General features: G+C 36.3%; 1 pseudogene; it reads left to right on the top strand.

The window, feature by feature from the left end:
* The first annotated feature begins 14,930 nt into the window (after positions 1-14,930).
* On the top strand, positions 14,931-16,617 carry LOC148568631 (uncharacterized; annotated as a pseudogene).
* Positions 16,618-18,805: the final 2,188 nt, after the last annotated feature.

Genomic DNA, 18,805 nt, shown 5'->3' with positions numbered 1-18,805 from the left:
TGTAACACCCTACCATACAGAGTCTTATGCTTAAGTCATAATTCAGAGATGGCAAGGTATTACGACCTCTAAAACAAAAATTTAGTACGTATAGTAGTATGAATAATTGATTATAACTAGGAGCCTTTGTAGAAAAAGGGGTAAACAAAAACCGTAACTCGAACGCGCAACACTCCGATCGATAACGTAACGAGAAAAGGATAAGCTAACGCAAGATCATATATATAAAGAGTGTCAAAAATGGGAATATCAAGACTCAAAATCCGGCTGCGAAGATAACCGGTCCGAGCATAATAATATATACATATAATAAAATAAGGAAACCCCAAAGGAAACCCAAAGGGACACAAATACATACAACCTATTCTCCAAAATCCCCTCTAGAAGGAGTCATCACAGTTTGTATTATTTAATGGAGATAAAAGTATCTAAACAAGATATATAAACCAAAACAGAGTCCCAAGAACAAAGGATCTTTGCTAATCCAGAAGTCTCCAGCATGCCTCAACGAGAAGCCTCGCGTCCTGCATCTGAAAACCACAAAATCCGCATGGGTGAGAACCAGAGGTCCCCAGCACGGTAACAGCTTCCACATATATAATACATAATAATAGAGGAAAGCCGAAGGCAATCCTAGAACTTCCTCCAGATAATATCAAAGCTTATAAACAAGCTAAACCGTAAGTGGCAACTGACTAAAGATTCTTCAGTCTAACTAATACTTCCCTTTCCAATTCCTTCAGACCTCCCAACCACCAGCAGAAGTATAATATAGCAAACACAGTTATATCAGACAAGAGATTTACAAATAGGAACATATAAGGCATTTAGGCAATTAGCAAGTAATATGCAGTCAAATAGGCAATCTCAAACAATTCATGTAGTATGCTTATGATGCATGCCTGTCCCTAGTGGCTGATGATATCATCTGTCGGTTATAGAGCCAACCCGACAAGTCCTGGTAGCTAACCATTGGACTGTCCCTCTGTCGTGCATCCCCAACTCGAGTTATACTCATCATAAACTTGATCATAATCATGATCCATATCCATCACCCTCACTGGTGAATATTTATCCATCACCATCACTGGTGAATATTTATGGGGGCGAGCTCATCCGGGCCTTTCACAGTGCCCGGCCACACTTACGACATAGGGTCAAAAGAGCTTCGAGTCTCAACCTGGAGCACATGGTGGCTAGCCATTGCTACTACCCAGGGAAACCCTCATCTCCAATGGTGGAAGTGCAAACCTTCACAATTCAATCAACATCATATATGCATTTATACTTGGCCATAAACATGGCTCCGCCGTAACACGGCAATAATCTAGCCATCCGGCTCACGGTTAAATCCATAACCAGCCAATTCATTAACAATTACGGCCCTTCGGCCCATGGCACAACAAGCACTTCCACCGCCATTCTCCGCATCTCACATAATCATCTTTGATCCTCAATGATCATTCATTTTTCCCTTGCTTCACTCGCAAGTTACCACATTCACTAGCCCTTTTTCTCATGCTAGGCATATCATAATGATTTAAGACATAAGTGGTGAGATCGGAGGCTTAGAAGTATGAAATTTGGCTTTTAAAACTCAAAAATCAACTTTGGGATGAAAACAGGGCCACGCGTACGCGCACTCCACGCGCACGCGTGGATGGCCTTAAAACTCATCGACGCGCAAGCGTCATACGCGCGAACGCGCGGATTGAAAATTAGCCAAACGACGCGCACGCGTCAGCCACGCATACGCGCGAATACATTGTGCCCCAGGCACAAAACTGTCACAACTCTGGCACAACTCTCTGGAAAATGGCTGGGCAGTCGATGCAGCGCATCGACGCGCTCGCGCACACCACGCGCACGCGTGGATGATGCTTTCTCGAAGAACGGCGCGTACGCGCCAAGTGCGCCTACGCGCGAGGGGTCATTCTGCTAAAAATTTTCTAAGTTAAAAGCTGCAGAATTCACAGATTCAACCCCCAATCTTCCGACGGTCATAACTCTCTCATTTTAAATCATTTTTCACCCGTTCTTCGAACGGCATGGACATCCCGGATCCAATTTCATTTCTAAACAGATTTGGTACAAATCAAAGATCCGTAGTCCAAGTTATGTCCCATCAAAGTATGCCTAAAAACCATATTTTCATTCAAAACCACAAAGTGCCATTTTCAAAACAAGCCACTTTCAACTCTTTTCAAAATCAATCAAAACATGCCAATTTCATCCCTTTTCTTTGAAATCAATCAAAGTGTACCAAATTCAACAACAAGCCATCCTCAACTCACACATTGACATTTTACCAAAATTCTCAAAACTACCTCTAACCATTTTAACACTTCTCAATTAATGGCTAAAGGACAAACACAATCTCATGTCATACATCCTTCTCATCCCAATTTCCAATAATATCAATTTCCAAATCAACCATCATTATACATGATCAACATCATACTCACCATCAACATGGTACCACCCATCAATTCAACCTCAATCATCCATCAAGCATATATCACAACATGCATTTCTCATATATCACACAATCAAGGAATCAATATTCATAATCACATATATGAACACATCATATATCTCAACCATTCAACAACACCAACAATTCAATGCCTATCTTAGGGCCTCTAGCCTAAGTATTTCCTACCACATTACATATTAGATACGGAAAACCGAAACCATACCTTAGCCGATTTCCCAAGCTCAACCGGAGCACTTCCAAACCACTTATCCACAAGTTCTCAAGGCCTCAACACCTCCAAGAACAGATTTTTCACCACCAAACCCTTTCCAAACTTTTCAAAGTCACCAATCAAGCTCCAATATTCACATATACACAACCTAAGCCACAACCATCATACCCATACACAACATCTCAAAACCCAAACATCATAGAACAACAAAATCACACTAGGGTTGAGAATCTTACCACACCCAAGGTCCAAGGAGACAACATTAACCTTCTCCTTCAAGAGAGTTGGGTCCTATAACATCAAAGAACCCAAAATCTCAACATTTTACCCATGAAACTCGAAAATAAGGGCTGGAATTTCGAACAGAAACACGTGGCTTACCTCAAGATTAGTTGTATGGGTTTTGTAGAGCTCTCCGCGGTGAACGCGTGGCCGCAAACGGAGCGGCAATCGGAGCTCTAGATCAAAAGTTATGGTGGTTTGAAGATCAAGTGAGAGAAAGAACTTGAGAGAGTGTTCTTCCTCCCCTCTCTTCAATTTCAGCGTGTTTGAGTGTGTTGTGAGGAGAGAGAGTGCTGAAAACTAGGGTTTTGGTTTAGTTATGTTGGGCCAAGGGCCCACTTTGGGTCCGGTTGGCCCGGTTTGGCCCGTTCGGTCCAATCTTGGTCCGAATTCTATAAAATTGGTACCGAAATTCTCGTCTCAATTTCCTCTATCATATTAAGCCATAAAAATATCATTTTTGGATTTCTAGAATAAATTCTCATATATGGGTTAATTAGCCGTTAATTAACCGGGTCTTACACAACACATAACAGCAGCAAAAATCAACAGAAAGAAAGAAAAGAGAAGAGAGGGTGCGAATCAGAAGAGAGAAGAAGGGGGGAGAGCGTGCCGGCGAGTCACTGCCGCTCGTCGCGCTGCCGTCGCTGCTGATGATGGAGGAACAAAGAGAGTGTGTCGCGGAGCAGGGAGGGCTCGCGCGAGTGAGGAGCGTCGCCACTACCGTCACGCCGTGTGTCGCCACTACCGTCGCGCCGTGCGTCGCCAACTTCGTTGCACCTCGTCATCACCATCGCCGTCGGACCATCGTGGAGTCGTTGCCGTCGTACTGGCGCTGCGAGCTGCTATCGAGCCACAAGCAACCCGATGCGAAGAGAGAGAGACAGAACAACGCGAGGAGAGAGAAAAGGCGTTGCATGGTGGTTTCTGCCGCTGGTGCTCTGTCTGCCATCGCCGTGTGTGGAGCTCGCCACCGCCAGAGTCACGAGCTGAAGTGGAGAAGGAGGCCATCTTCCCTGTGTTGCTGCAGTCACCAATCACCGTGCCGCTACTGCTACACTTCGTTTTCTTTTTCCTTAATTGCTGTAATTTATTTTTGTTTCTGAACCTCCACTGCTACTGTCTTGTTATTCGTAAATTGAGAACTTTAAGGCGTTGATGTTTTAGGATTAAGCCGCTGTAGCTGTGGGTTGTGATGGTTGATGCTTTTTAAGAATCGTTGCTGCTGGGGTGACTCAAATTGCTATTGCTAATTCTAACGTTGTTACTGTTGCTGTTGACTTGCCACAATTCAAGTTCAGTGTCACTGCCCTAGGTCTAGCCTTTCTTCTGACTCTGTTTCACTTTTATACTTTGAATTGCCTTGGTCTCGTTTATCCGTTTGTTATGGTTCTAATTCCATTTTAGTTTTGGTGTTGCCTTAAATTTTCAGAGTTGTTTCTGCGTTTGATTCCATTAAATTCAATGTTGCTGCGAGTGTAATCGGAGTTGGTGATGCTGCCATCGTCCCGGTTGTGTTGGAATCGCCACTGCCGCTGCTGGAGGCTGCACCGCCGTGCCTCTAGTTGCCGGGAAACGGTGCTGTTATTGTAGGAGATTGTCGTCAGAGCTGCTGCTCCACTTCCGTCATTGTTCCTTTCATAGTAGGTTGCCTGTGCTCTAAAGCTCGTATTGTAATCGTTCTAGTTATCTGCAGTTAAGGATTCTGATGTATAGATGTTGTAAGGTTAATTTTATGGGGTTGCATATCAAAAATTGAGGTTGTTGCTGTCCGGTCAATTTGGAAGTTGTTATTGTGTCGTTCTATTCTGTTTATCATGGTAAGATTATTCGGTTCCGTTCTTGTTTATCGTAATAATCTATTATCAATTATGTTCTAATATCGCTCAATATCCATTCCGCGTTAATTTTAAATTATGTCAGATATGTGGTTGTTGCCGTGATCCCTGCGGTTGCTTGGGAATTTCTGCGGTTACTGTCGATTAACATGAGAATAAGGATTTAATGGGTTTAATTATGCAACTTGCGACTAATCGAGGTAGGGGTTTTTCTTAAAATTTATTTTGTATTACAGAGTTGTTATAAATAGATATTGATGCAAAAATATATTTCTGTGATTATGTTTGTCTTGTGGATGTGGTTGTTTGATTGCTTGAGTGATGTACGGTTGTTGATAAGAAATGGGTTTGAAAAGTTATTTACTTGATTATTATGGAAAATGATTTTTCTTGGTTTGGAGTTAAAGCGGTTTGATTTTGAGTCGGTCTAATTTTATAAATGATTTAACACTTGAGCTGGTTTGATTTTAAAAAGAGCTTTATTATTGGAATTGGTATGATTTAAAAATAATTTGATAATGGATCTGGTTGAATCTTGAAAAGTGATTGAGATTTGGAAATAGTTGAGGAATGTCTAGATGGTACCCGAAAAGGGTGGCAGAGTCCGAGCTTTAGAAGAGATGCTACTGAAATTTTATAAAATTGGAAGTTTCATTTGAAGTAATTAATTAAAAAAATTTGTTTTTAAACATTATACATTTTAAGATTGATTTATTTATCAAAGAAAGAATTATGTTGTGAATTGGGACTGTTAATGAACGGAATGGAAATAAGGATGATGGGATTCTCTTTGAAATATAGTTTTTGAATGAATTTGGAAATGAGATTTGGATTGATGAATGATCATGATGTTGCGAATATTGAGAATGTTGAGATATCGATTGAGAATGTTGAGATATGATCTTTGAATTATTCATATGGCTTATGAATTCGAATTATCTGAGATATGAGGTTCCCTGGATAAAGTACCATGGCTTGCCACCATGTGTACCAGGTTGAAAACTCGATACTCTGTTGACCCTACGATATAAGTGTGACTGGGCACTATATAAATTCCCAGGAATGTAACCCCATTGAGCAATATTGATTATTTGAGAAAAAGCTATGCATAGACTCTTGGGGATGCACGTCGGGGGACAGTCTAAGTATTTTCAAACTTGTCGGGTTGGCTGGATAACCGACAGATGAGCCTCATCAGCCATAGGACAGGCATGCATCATATGCATTTGTGTGCTTTGCTTGGGCTTGAACTTGTTTTGGTTTGCCTAATTGTTAAACTGTTCTTAACTGCTACCTGAACTATTTGCTGTAACTGCTACCTAAACCTGTGTTTTTCTTGTCTGTTCTGCCTGTGCTTGTCGTGGTGTGCTACATTTGAGAATGAACTTTGGTGCTGAATTAATGATTGTGTTTATTGATTACGTGGTTAGTTTCTGATTGAGATTTTTCTTATAAGAAAAGAAATGTTTTGGATTTCTAAAAGATTAAACATTGTCTTTTTGAAAAGGTTTTAAACGATTAGCTATTGGTTTTAAAAGGATTCATAAGGCAATGAAAATCACTGAGCTTGTTCTTATTAAATATCTTCTTATGACAATTCTGAAACTCCGTGGTGAGACTGTGTGGTTAGGTTCTCACCCCTACAGCTTTACCTTTTCAGGAATCGGAGGAAGGAGTATTGTGAAGAGTTATACTGTGTTTTGGTTTATATGATATTGTATTGATTAGATAATTTTTTCCCTCGTCTCTGTTATTACAATCTTGTAAGAGGGATATGAGTTGTTTGTTTTATATGTATATTACATTATAAGCTATTATGTAAGAAGTCTTGTCTGTGAATCTATGTCTATTTGTTTTTTTTAAGACAAAGTATTTATTTCCGGTTTTCAAAGAATTCAGTGATACAGTATCGAGTCAAAGGCTCTTATTTTAATATTAAGTATATAAAGTAGTCGTAATATTTCTTTCTATCAGAGTGGCGCAGCCGGAAGCGTGACATTCTGGTAGTGAGCGTATTACAATCATCGTGGTCGTCTTCGTCTCCTCTGCGTCATCATCGGTTTCTATGTCGTCGTTGTTGGTGCTCGTCTTTGTATCCTTCCTACGTCGCCGTTCCTGCTCGTGCTGCTCCTCTGGTCCTTGGTCCTCTGCCTCTGCTGCTCTGGTTAAACTCAGTCGTTCTTCCTCCACGATAGTCCTCTGAAGTGAAGAACAACTACAAGGTAATATTTTCCCTTTCTCGTGTTTATTTGATGACCTAGATGACCTAGTAATGGCTTTAGTGTCTAATGGTGAAAAACTGAAAGTCTATCTTGTTTATATCATTATGGTCTTAATTCTTATGCTCTTAACTATTTCTATATTTCTCTATTTTTTGGCTCTTCTATATTCAATGAATAATTACCTAGTACAGGATGAGGATGCTACATTCTTGCCAAAATGGAAAGCATTTCAGAAAATTATATATCTTAAACGGGTGAGATTACTTGGTACCTTTTTTTTAATCAAATAGATATAGGTCAGAATTTGGAGCATTACATCTTCTGGTTGATATAGATTTGCATATATCCAATTGAAAAAAATGAGGTACTGAATCATCTAGAATTCACGCAGCCTGCATATTTTCACCCATTTTAATTTGTTCTATGTTATATATTCTTATAACTGTAGGATGATGGCCTGAACGACTCAAGTAAAATTGCTGCATTTGATTTTGATGGCCTGAATGACTCAAGTAAAAATCTTAGAATTCTGGAGAAGATTGCCCAAATATTCAAAGAGGATTTGAAGTTTGGTGGAGAAGAGCTTTCTGGAAGCGGAATGGAGAGTAAGAATAGACAAGACAATTACGAATTACAGCTACAATAGTTGATAATCCTTGAAGACAGATAGTCCCAGCATGGTGGAATTGACAGCATTTTACTAGGTGTGTCTCCTTTTAACCTTCTTTTGATCATTTCAATTTCCATTTAATTCCTCTGTGTTGACCAACATTTCAACCTTGGCAGCTTACCTGTAAAGCTGCTTGTTTGAAATGTGATAGACTTTGTCTTCATCCATGATTGATTTACCTTGAACAAGTTTGCACCATTGTATTTTTTTTCCTTTTTTCTTTTGGCACTTTTTTGTTTGTTTATTGTGCACATAATCTAATCATTTCAATAGAAACAACCTGTGAGTATAGAATTTATAGTTCATATGGGTACTTGGAAACATTCTTCTTTTATCAGTGTGGATAGTCATCGATTTACACTTAGGCTGGTCATAATTTGGCTCTATCTTGAGCTGACGACACTACACTCTTGAAGAATGTTATTTTTTTATTATAAGACTGTTCTATCTTCATTATGTATTTAGGGGCAACACAACCAGAGCTTCAGTTGCAATTTTTTTAGTTCTAAACCTTTTCCATTCATATTTAGTCTTGTTTAATCATCTCTTTGTAGTTACATGGAAGAAATAAGAGTTCATGTGCTATCAATTTAATTTAGTAGATAAGATTTCATGTTTTACTGGCTACCGCAAAGTGGGGCTGGTGGTCTAAAGTTTCTGCTTTGTGTGAGAGACTATACTAAGCAAAGCAACTGCTGATGTTGACAAAGGGGTCCATGATGAGACTGGTTTCTTTTAGGTATGCTTGAATAAGTATGCTTGAATCTGAAGTCTAAGATTTGCTATTATATTTATTGCTGCTATTGGTTTACCTTCTGGTAATGTTAAAGGAGGGGACAGGAGGGGGAGGTGGGTCTTGTGACCTTATGTGGTGCTTTCAGTGCAAAGAAGTTCTTGGATTTAATATCTTTTATAAATTACAACCTTTTAATTTGATGTATTAAGAAGCTTATTTATTAGCAATGCAAATATTTATTTTTTTACTGGCTATAACAATCATGCTTGAAAATAACTACACTACGGTTGCTTGATCCTTTTGATGCCTTATTAAGAATTGAATTTGTTAAGTACATGTGTGCTTGTATCCATTATGCTAGTGATACGTGCTATATGCATGCCGCTGTTCTTTATTTTGTATTTTACTGATTCAAAATGCTTCATTTTTCCCCAGTTAAAAAGCTTGTGTTCCTTGTTGTCTGCAGGTGGTTCTGTTTTCTGAAAATATGGGCTTGGATAGAGAAACTATAGGGAGAATTATTTCTCGTTGCCTAGAAATTTTTGCTACCAGCATTGATAAAACTCTTTAGAGGAAGATTGAATTCCTTTCTAGGGTTGGCGTTTTTGAAGCTTATTTTCCTGGGATAAACAGAAATATCCGGAATTACTTATAACCAACACTGATAAAACTATATTGTATCCGGAAATTTTCGGTTCACTAAGTATATAAATGTTTATTTTTTTATGGTAAGTGTTCAATTAGTCTTCTTTAGTAATTTGATTCAAATAGTTTAACCTTGTTTATTGACATTAAATTAAAAAAAAATAGTTGGAACTAATTTCAATGCAACATGAGAAAACTATTGTAAATAAAGAATAATATAGTTATAAAAAACCGTTGTCAAAAGTCACAAAAGGTAATGGTATTAAAACTGTTATCAAAGACAGCTACAAAATGACAATTGTATTAAAATCATTGCAAAAAATACCACCAAAGGCAACGTTTTTAAACCGTTGTCTTTATGAATAACAAAATTACAACAATTTAAAACCGTTGTCTATCTAGTTATGGTTTTAAACCATTACGTCATCAAAGAGAACGATTTTAAACCATTGCCTATCCAGTAACAGTTTTAAACCGTTCTTTAAAAATTGTTGTCAAAACTGTTGTCTATGCCAATAACTATGGCAACGGTTTTTTGGTTGTCGTTGCCTTAGGTAAAAAACCGTTGCCTTTGAGCATTGGTAACGGCCGCATATACCACATGTCAAAATCCGTTGCCATAGCGTTGCCTAAAGTTTTAGGAACGGTTTTCTGATCTATGACAACAGTTTTTGACCGTTGCGAAAATCCTTATTTGTTGTAGTGATTTGATGTGCCTTTCTTCTAGCCTATCTTGTTTTATTGCTAGAGTTTTCTCTTTGTCCTTACAATGAGACGCCAAATTGAACACATGATAAAGTACAAATATCTTCATTTAACTTTGGAAATCAAAATTATTGCTTACCGTACTTTATTGCTTTTGGAAGTTTTTAAAATGCAATTTATTCAGGACTCAAGATACAATGTTGCTAATTAATGATGTGTAATTTTTCCTCGGTGATTAGACGAAAAAATATTTACGTGCAAAGTTTAGAAGTGATAAGGATGATATGCATGGTGATGAAGAAGAGTAGCATGAAGATAATAAGCTTGCTTCGGGGAAAAGAGGTGCACACCTTGTGCTGAAAACTGTAACTTCTATTATTACAAAATAAGAAATTAATGAACTGAAAATATATTAAAGCTTTGTTGTTGTTTTCTCTAGATTTATTTTTTTCTCTATAATAATCTTAGTGAGATAATACTTTGTACTGTTGTTGCTTTCACTCTAAGTGAAACTATTATTTATGGATTACTAAATAGGTATGTAGAGCTCAGTTAATTATGGACTATTTGAGTTTGCTCATTCCACAAATTAATATCCAATTGTATTGGGTTAGTTTTTTTTATGGCATTGAGTCTCCTTTTTATAAAGTTGAGAATAGTCATTCTACTCATTATAAAAAGACATGTCATATAAAATTCATTCTATGCAAACCACGTAAATTATTGTGCCCTCTTGCACCCCACACATAATGAATCTCCTTGAGTTATTGAATAATTTATAAATTTGCAATGATTTTCTGTTTTTGTGTAATTTTTTAAGAAAGTAATTTTTGTTTTTACTCCATTGTTGTAATGTATAGTCTGCTGTGATGGAATTGATGACAAAGTAACATGTTTAAATACTTGCTGGAAGACTGGAAAAGCTGCTTGGGATAAGATGATAAAAAAGACTGCTACATATTAAGACAGTGTCAAACTTTAGAAAAAAGAATTTGAAAAAGCAAAATTAGCTCTGACTAAGGATGAGGCTGAACTTTCAAAATTGACAAAATAAGAAAGCAAACTTAAAGATATTGTGCAACTAACAGCTAAAAGGTATCATATTTCGTTGTCTTACTATTTCCTATGCTTCCATATATATTATGTGATGATATATACTAATATATATTGAGTATTCTTTTCGGTTTCTTACTTTTAGTAAATGGATCTAATTTCCCTTTTTTCTTATGGAATGTTCACTTGCATAAAGAAAAAAAGAAAAAGTAGGATGAGAAAAACCATAAAAAAATTGCTAAGGCTGTACAGTTTCAATATTTTGATTAGATTCATCTTACATATGCTAGCATATTAGAATTTGAATTAAATATGATCTACTCATACCCAGCATTGGGTTTAGTATGTATCACTGAGGAATGCAGTTCATAAGTTGTGTTAGTTTTTTCTTATTTCATTTTATTAGCTTAATATGTTTTTTCTTGAATTCTATTGTTTGCCTTTTGGAAAAAATAAAATGGTAATAGAATTTTATGATATTGTCTTAAGCATGCTTTTTATGCGTTTCAGGCATTTCTTGCTTTTAATCACACTACTAGAAAACTAGTTATTACAGACGGATATTTCCGACGGATTTTATCCCACGAAAATACAGACGGAATTTGAGAGGGATTTTTTGTCGGATAACAAAAAAATGAATTAGCATAAATTATAGACAAAAAAGAGGATCCGTCAATAATTCTGTCAGAAAAATTAATTTTTTCGTGGGAAATAGTTACAGACGAAAAATCTGTCTGTAATTAAATGGACAAAAACGATGCGTTTTATTAAATTATTACAGACGGATTTGTAATTTAAAATTTTTCGTCGGAAATATTGAGTTAACCCTAACTCAGATCTACCCTTTCGATCCATTCACACTCCACACAAGTGAAGAGCTTCTTCCTTTCTCCATCCACGCTCTCTCCATCGCAGGAGCTTCTTTCATCGCCACCGCTCTCTCCATCGCTCCGTCCACGATCTCATCACTGACCTCAGCAACGGCCATTCACTGGTCATCCTCATCCACGGGTTCAGGAATAACTGCACTCATCCACCGGTTCAGGTATGGTTTTTCATGGCTTTCAATTTTTGAATTCTTCTCATTTGAAATCATAGTTCCTGTGGTGTTCAGGTATGGCTTCAGGAATCACTGCATTCATCCCTTCCTTTCGTTCTTTGCAACAATCGAAACCATTACACACTAAACAAACCAACAAACCCTAGCAACAACATTATCAATCTTACTCTCACAACCATTTGCAACCATCTATTCAGTTTAGTTGAGGTGATGTTCATTCCTTTTTCTCTTTTTCTTATTCCCTCTATTTTCGCTTTCTCCTAATTTTGGCTACCCCAATTTGTTATTCCCCTTTTTTATTTTTATTTCGTTCCTTATTTATTTTTCCCACTTTCCACTCTCTTCAATTCTTTGGGAAATTCCCCTTTTAATTCCTTATTTCTCTGCATTCCTCTTTAACTAATTTGGGATCAAAGTGTTGGTTCCTTCAAAGAAATTTCTCTGTTTCTAACATAAATATTTATTCTATTTTGCTTCAAAGGATTTTGTTTCGCTGATGGTCTTGCTTCATTGGCACTTCTACAGCAAGGAATGAAAGATAAAATGATGAGACTGAGTATACCATATATAGACCCTTCCTTATTATAGTCCTAATAATAGACCCTCCCTGATTATAGTCCCGTACTACATTGTTCCAATCTTGCTGGTTATCCAATGTCCTGGCTTAAAATGAAAAGAAAAAAGGGTTCTCTCTTATGACACATGCTCTCGGAAATAATGTAACATATAAATAAGTTAGCTTAGTTTTTAGTTTATATTAATTGACTTGTATCCTAAAGTAATTAGCTTCTTCGAATATTATTTTCAGCTTAGTTAACCCAAAAGCTTTTCTTTACAAGTGTCTTCACAAGCATATTAATTCAATAATAGGGGGTATGGACTTGATGGAATTGGATTTTTTAATCATTTCTGCCATGCTCTGCTTTTGATCAAGATAGGTTCTGATTTTGAGTGAAAATTTCTGGATTTTTATGATTAGTTATTGCTCTTTCAAGTCTGTAGTTTGAATTTTCAATGGCAATTTTTTTTTCTGTTGATGGTGCCAGATGTAGAATGTGTAGCTTGGTTTATTTGATTTTTTACGTATAACTCTGAAGTCTTTTGATAAAATGTTTAGATTCAACAAATTTACAATTGCTCCTCATTGCAAGATTTTCTGGACTACGTGTTGATCCTGACTTCGTGGAAATACCTACTCAACTCCTAGAAAACTGGTAAGCACTATTCTTTCTTTAGTTGGATTAGACACAAACTCATACTCACTTTTCCTACTTATGAAAATTTTAGGTGTTATGAAACCAGTTGTCTGAAGTTGATTTTTGGATTTCATCAGGTGATTTTCATCAATTGTTTATGATAATTACATGGTTTGGCTTTTCTTGATTATGATGTAGTTGTTAGTATGATAATTACATGGTTTTTGTTGGCTATCTGAATGGAATGTTCGGTATTGAAAAAAGTTTGGGTTTGTATTTCTCATATGTGCATCCGGGAGGAGCACTGATGAGATACTTGCTGAACTAAAGGTACATTGAAATTTGAAATCCTCTGTTGTGTATATCCATGTTTTTATTTTTAATTAATTGTTTTGTTCATCCAATACCATTTTGAATAACTCATTTTATTGTATTTTTCTTGGAAGAGAGATGAAGTGGAAAACAGAAAAGTATTATTTTCTATTTTCACTGCCCCCGTTTCTCTCTAAACCAAACACCAAGAAGAAGCATCATGGCATTTACATTTTCCTACTTTTCATACAGAGCTAATAATATTTTATTTTAAGAAGATTTGTTTAACTTGGGATGTTCTATATTTCTATTTATTCTATAATTTAATGTTGTAATATGATGTTGACTTATGATACCTCAACACAAATGCCTCAATCCTTATTAGGTGAACACATATAAATAATTGATAATAATACCAACATGATCTAATGAACAATAATTTTTTTATAGTGATTATTTTTAAACAGTTAATTGAATAATATGTTAGATTTAATGCGACCATTTTTAAATTTAATTTTTTTGGGTGTTTAATCAACGAAAAAAAGGCAAAAAAAAAAAAAAAAACTAAACACAAACCTCAAGAGACTTCAGAATCACAGCGGACAACATCCAAAATTAAATTCAAAGATTGTAGTCACTTCAAATACTCCACACTACCTTCTGCTCTTTTCTTGACTAGTAGATTAGCAACCTAGCTAGTAACTAACTTTTCTGTGCAAGAGAATGTACTCACTCATGAGTCTTAGGTTTTATGTAGTCCCCTGTAACATTGTCCTTGAAATTTCTTTCGTATTGGTAAAGATTTTATTCTTGTTTGATTATAAGATTATTGCCGGTGTTTCCTGTTCGCAGGTTTAGTTCTACATCGGTTATCCTTAACTTATTTTTGAGTGGATTCTTCTAAGGATTAGTTTCTTTGCACTTGAGAAAGGCTTTAATATGTGGTGCGTTCACAGAAAACTTGAGTGATAAAAAATGGAAAATGCTGATATATATAACACTTTGCAATTAAATTTTAAATCAATATGTTTTTTGTAAATTTTTATTGTGTGCCTATTAGAAATAAATTATGTTATTATTATTATTATTATTATTATTATTATTATTATTATTATTATTATTATTATTATTTTATAAATATTCATAAATTTGTGTTTTGATTTTATAAAAATAATACTCTAACACACACACACACACACACTCTCTCTCTCATTGCACAGTAGTTGATTATTAGAAGACTAATTTGTGTGTTCGCTTAGAGATTTTTGGTCCAATCCCTTCAACTTTTTGCTTGAAGTTCAGGTTAGTGCAATTCTTGTGTTGTAAACTTTATTGATTTCTAGGGTATTGTATGATAAATGAAATATTACTTGTGTTGTGTTGTTGCTTGTATTGCATTAAAAACATTGATATGGTTAAATATTGATAGGGTGTTGTATGATAGATAAAATGTTGCTTGTGTTGGATGATTTATAGGTACTAAAAATATTAAATTCGTAAGAAATGTCTTGGCACCATCGAGTGTGGATGTATGATAGGTTGAATCCAACAAGAGGGGGTATTAAACCTGAGTTTTATGACAAGGTTGATGAGTTTATAGAAACGATTAGTAAGTTAGATGTTATGAAGTTGGAAGGAAAGTGTAGATGCCCATGTGTTAAGTGTAGATGCACAAACTATAAAGAGCTGAACATTATTAAGATGCATTTGTGGGAAAAAGGGGTTTATGCCAAATTATTGGATTTGGACAGAACATGGAGAGATTAACGACATAGGGATTAATCAGACGGGATTCAATAATTATGGGGAAGGTGGTTCAGGAAGTGGTGCAAATGTGGAAGAATGTGATATGTATGACATTAGCTGGGAAGACAACTCCAAAAGGTATCAAGAAATGGTTTTCGATTCTGCTAGTCCAAAGGATCCTCATGTAGAGGCTAAAAACTTTTTTGATCTTCTTAAGGTAGCTCAAAAGCCTTTGTGGGAAGGTTGTGTGCACTCTCAACTATCGATAGCTGTTAGAATGCTATGCATTAAGGCCGAGGAAAACCAATCACAAGAGTCATTTAAGTAGTGGGCCACCTTAATTAGGGAAATTGCTCCTGAGGGTAGTGCCATACCTAGGGATTACTATGAGGCTAAGAAGTTAGTGCAAAAGCTTGGATTGAAGGCAATCAAAATAGATTGTTGCTCAAACAATTGCATGTTGTATCGAAAAGACGATGCTGCTCTAACTAGTTGCAAGTTTTGTGAAGCACCTAGATTCAAGCCTATTTCCGATGGTGGTTGTAAGTCCAAGAGAGTTCCTGTCAGACGGATGCACTACTTACCCTTAATCCTAGACTTTGAAGGCTTTATGTGTCAATGAGTTTAGCTCCACACATGACGTGGCACATAAAAAATCAACGTGACGATGGCGTGATGACCTATCCGTCACATGGGGAGGCATGGAAAAGCTTTGACCGTATCCACTCTGATTTTGCTTTGGAGCCTAGAAATATTAGGTTAGGTCTTTGCTCTGATGGGTTTACCGCAAATATTCAATTTAGTAAGCCTTATTCTTGTTGGCCCGTGATTGTTATTCCATACAATCTACCTCTTGGAACGTGTATGAAAGATCCTTATTTGTTCTTGACTTGCTTAATACCTGGTTCTAATAACCCTAAAGCCAACATTGATGTATTCTTGGGACCCTTGATTGACAAATTAAATGAGTTGTGGAATCCTGGTGTTTTGACGTATGATATTGTAGAAAAGAAGAATTTCGTCTTAAAGGCGGCATCGATATGGACTATCAATTATTTCCCGGCTTATGGGATGTTGTCTGGCTGGATGACACAAGAAAGATTGTCATGTCCTATTTGCATGGAGGATACCAAGTCTTTTACACTATCACATGGAGGCAAGGCATCATGGTTTGATTGTCATCGGAGGTTTTTGCCGATAAACCACCCTTATAGGCACAATAAGAATGACTTCAGGAAGAATAAAATAGAAAGTGAAGAGGCTCCTACCAGATTAAGTTGTTTGGAGATTTGGCAAAGGGTTAAAGGACTTGGGAAGATATCAGATAATGGAAAGTGGATCAAATCGCGTGAGTATGATATTACTCACAATTGGACTAAGCAAAGTGTGTTTTGGGAGTTACGTTATTGGAAGGATAACCTGGTTCGTCACTATCTTGATGTAATGCACATAGAGAAGAATGTGCTTAATAACATAATGAATACTGTTATGGACACTGATAGAACTAAAGACAATGAAAAAGCTAGGTTAGACCTGGCTGAACTGTGCAAGCGTCCAGATTTACATTTGTGGCATGTCGGTGATAATTGTTGGTCCAAACCTAAGGCAGCTTATAATTTAACTTCTGAACAGCAACAAGACGTGTATAGGTGGGTGCAAAAACTTAGATTTTCGGATGGTTATGCATCTAACCTTGCTAGATGTGTAAGTCTTTCCCAGGGGAGGTTTATTGGTATGAAGAGCCATGATTATCACATTTTTGTTCAGTGTTGCTTCCAACTGCATTCAGAGTACTACCTACAAATATATGGAAGCCTCTTACTGAGTTAAGCTAGTTTTTCAAAGACTTGTGCTCAACCACCCTCAAGGTTCATGATTTAGAGGTTATGGAGTAGAATATTCCCATTATCCTTTGCAATTTAGAAAGGATATGTCCCCCGGAATTCTTTAATGTGATGGAGCATTTGCCAATTCATCTAGCATATGAGGCACATGTGTGTGGACCTATCCAATATAGGTGGATGTATCCATTTGAACGGGTGATAGGAGCATTCAAGCGAACAGTGAAAAATAGAGCAAGAGTTGAAGGTTCGATTTGTGAGGCTGTCTTGGCAAAGGAGACTTTAAGTTTTGTTTCTTTCTATTTTGAACCTCATATGTTATCGAGGTGAACCTGTCTGGGAAGAAATGATGACGGGAGAGACACAATTAAAGATTCTTTATCAATATTTAATAGAACTGGTCGCAAGATTGGAAAAGCTAAAGATCATTGGTTAGATGAACGAGACAAGGCCACAGCTCATTTGCATATTCTACTCAATTAAAGCAAAGTTAGCCCTTTCTATATGTAAGTGCGCAAATCTTTTATTAAACAGTTAATTACACTTGTTCTACTAATGAATCCCATAGCTTATAAACTCTAGTCCTACTTTCATCAAGGTTTTGGAAAGAAACTTGTCCTGGAGAAAGCGATGACTGATTTCCCCCTTGGTTTGCATCATATGTAAGTTCATAAATTCGTATCATTTATTGTAAATGTTTCTAACTAAAGATTTGCATCACATATCACTTCTATTAAATAATTTGTTGCATGTTTCTAACTAGGTTCAAAATCAATGCAATGAAATTGTTGATCCTAGTTTGCAATCACTTTCTTGGGGTCCTTCAAACAAAGCAACAAGTTATCCAATTTATAAAGTAAATGGATATACATTTCATACTCTTGCAGGGCAAAAGGAAAAAAAACCGATAACACCAGTGTGTCTGTTAAAGGTGATATAGGAAATGGGGAAAGTGATTGGTTTGGAGTATTAGAAGATATACTCGAGCTTGAATACTGATACACGGAAACTTGTCTCTCAACAAATTTCTCTTCGGCAAGTATACCGAATTGTTGTCAAGTAAAAACTCACAATAGAGTGAGGTCGAATCCCACAGGGATTAACAGATTAAGCAATCAATGGTTAATTGATTATCCTAGTTAGACGGTTCATGTTTGGATGATAAGAAACAAGGAAATGTAAATTGCATGAATGTAAAGGAAAAAAAACTATAAAGTGCAGAGAAGTAAAATGGCAAGAAAAGTAAATGTAAGAACTAAAAATAAAATGAACATTGGGATCAAGAGATATTGCAATCCTCCGGATCAAGTTCATTCTCATCTCTTCCTCAATCAATGCATTCATTGATCTCCTTGGCAATCTTAAGTGATTAGATCCCAATTCCTTGGTAACCCAATCTCTCTAAACTTGAACAATTTCTCAATTCTTTAATTTAATTGCTCATGGGAAGAGATGAAGTTTGGTCACTGATTATACCACATGTATTTCCAAATCAAAGTGTTGGTAGGATTATATGTCACTATATCCATCCAAACCCCAATTTGGTCCAACATGAGAAATCAATTCTAGCATGATCTCCTCATCCCTTTTCCAAGGCTCAGAGGAGATCCAAATATGGAGAGTTTCTTTTCCAAGACAACTAACCAATTGATTTAAGATCGAAAGCTTTCTAGTAAATCAAGAGAAAAGAAAGAAGAAGAAGAATGAAAACTATAATTGATCCATCAAATTACAACAGAGCTCTCTAACCCAATGAAAAGAGTTAGTTGTTCATTGTTCTACCAAAACAGA

The sequence above is a fragment of the Arachis ipaensis genome, chromosome B4, assembly GCF_059453495.1.
Source record: "Arachis ipaensis isolate K30076 ecotype BB chromosome B4, ASM5945349v1, whole genome shotgun sequence".
NCBI classification, from domain to species: Eukaryota; Viridiplantae; Streptophyta; class Magnoliopsida; order Fabales; family Fabaceae; genus Arachis; species Arachis ipaensis.
Note: the sequence above shows the minus strand (reverse complement) of the source record. Positions and strands in the feature narration are given on the sequence as shown.